Below are 2381 nucleotides of genomic sequence, written 5' to 3' on the forward strand. Positions count from 1 at the left end.
GGGCGGCGGCAGGCGGGGCTCAGGCGGCTAGGCAAGGGGCCCGGGGCGCCGCGCCGTCAGGCGTCCTTCCCTGCGGGGCTTTGTCAACTCTCCCGGAGCGAACGCCGAGCTCGCCGCGCGCCCCGCCCCGTACAACTTCCGGCCAATCGCCGCGTGCCGGCCCGCCCCCAGCCCCGCCCCGCCCCGCAACTTCGCTCCAATCGACGAGCGCGTCAACCCGGCCACGGCTTAACCCTAGCCGCGCGGCTGCAGCGGCGGCTGGCAGGCGGCTTCCCGCGGGTGCCCCGCCCCTTGGGCTCAGCCCGCTGCTCCCGGATCGCGCCGCACTCCCGCGCAGACACGCTGCCCCAGATAGTTCCTGCGGGGTCGCGGCACACATCCCAACCCTACACCGGCCCCTGGAACTGCCGTTGCCGCAGTCTCCAGCCCAGGCCACCCTCTGGCGTCCGAGGAGCCCTAAGCAGCTCGGAGATCCGGCTAGAGTGACGTCCCGATGACCAGAGCCCTCACCTGGCTTCTTCCCGCGGGTCCGGGAGTGGCTGCGACCGCAGGGACAGGGCTTACAATAAGATAGGACGCGGCCTTTGCCCCCTCCTCGGCGGGCAGGTGTCTCCCTCGTCCGGGATCCTGGAAGGCAGGTGGTGCCCCCGACGCTGCCATCGGCAGTGTCCGAGCTTGCCCCCACCGACTCCCCATGTCTCTTCCCCAGATAGCGTCGCCTGGGTCCGCGGCACTTTCTGCTGCACCGCGACCGCCGAGTCTGTGACCTGGGCCGGAAACCGCTGGGCCCTCCTTCAGGCAGCCTCGAGGACGGGGGCAGTGAGACCACCTGCCTTCACAGGTCACGGCGGGTCCCGGGCCACGTGGGGACGCCGACACCCGCGGTCACCGACACGAGGCCCTAACGTTACGGTGGGGACACTGCCTGGGCGTCAACCTCTGGGCAGGTGCGCGGTGCCCAGGGCAGGTGCGCGCCAAGATGACTCCAGATGTGCAGATCCAAGAGGGTGATGGGCATAAGGTGAAGATAGGTCCAGGGCAGATGCCGCCATCCCAAGCGGTGGGGAGGCGGACTAAGCTGGCCAAGACCCTGCCCAAGTCCCTGCCTTCAGTTCCCCGCCGCCACCGCCCCTCCACCCGTCCCGGTGCGCGGCTGCCCCCTGGCGGCAACTCTCCGAGCTGCCCGACCCTGCCCCACCCCGCCACGTCCCGCCTGGGCCACGGCGCAGCCAAGCCGGAAGCTTTGCATTGCCCACCACCCCGACCCTTTTGCGGCCCCGCTCCCAGCCCCGCAGTCCTCGGAAGCTGCCTAGAGCGGGGACCACAGAAGCAGGAGCGAGTCCTGCCCTTTCAAAGGTGAAGCCCAGGTCGGCGGTTCCGGGTCGCATTGCCGGCCTACATTGGCTCCATGGCCTTGCTACAGGGTTGACATGGGTCACCCTCATGCAGGTAAGCCCCAGGGGACCTCTCGCCCTTTCTGTGATCTTCGGGCTGAGCCGCTGGCCCGGCTCTTTGCCAGTTCCTCCCTCCTCCTCTCCTGCTACATGTCGTGCCGAGCAACAGAAACGAGGTGGCTTCTTGCAGGTGCAGAGATCCCAAAGAGCTGGGCAGCAAAGCGAGGGCAAGGACCAGGTTCACAGTGTGAAAAAAAACCACAAAAAATAACCAGTGATGAATACATGTGAAACTCAAGACACAGACATCCACACACAGGATGGGGACCCCAAGACAGTCCTGCTTATCACCCAGGCATGGGAGCAAGGTAGAATGCAGATGCAGGGAGCCCAGAAGGGCAAGAACAGCATGAGGACAGAGTAGGCGAGAGCAAGAAGAAAAACACCCCAAGTGGGAGACAGGCAGCCCCAAAGGAGCACAGCCCTGCAGGGACCAGGCAGGTGCCATGTCCATAGTTGGAGCAGGGTGCCTTGAGATTCAAGGACTGCAGAGTAGAGGTGGGAGACCAGGTTCACCCTAGAACAGGCAGCTCTGGGCCCTCTCAAGGGTCACAGAGCTGTCCAGTAACTCAGACACAGGTAGGAATGTTTCCAGGGATACAGGAAAAACCCAGCACAAAATCCCAGTCCATTCAAACGAAGCAGGTGTGAGAAGAAGCAGCACGAAATTGCAACCGATGGTGGGGGAGGTGTCAGTCCAAAGTGACCCAGCAGGGACAGATGCAGAGCTAGCAGGTGAGGACATCACACACAGTTGGTCACTGTGTCCATGTCCAGGATACGGGTGCTGCACAGAGATATGGGAAAACCTAAAGCCACAGCCGACTGCTAGAAGTGAAGCCTGAGTGCCCGCCTGGGATTAATGGCAAATTGAAAAAGCAAGAGTTGCTGACCTGGACTGAGACAGAGCTGTCCCAGATGAAGCAG

This window comes from Octodon degus, unplaced genomic scaffold (assembly GCF_000260255.1).
Source record: "Octodon degus isolate 3935 unplaced genomic scaffold, OctDeg1.0 scaffold00006, whole genome shotgun sequence".
Taxonomy (NCBI): Eukaryota; Metazoa; Chordata; class Mammalia; order Rodentia; family Octodontidae; genus Octodon; species Octodon degus.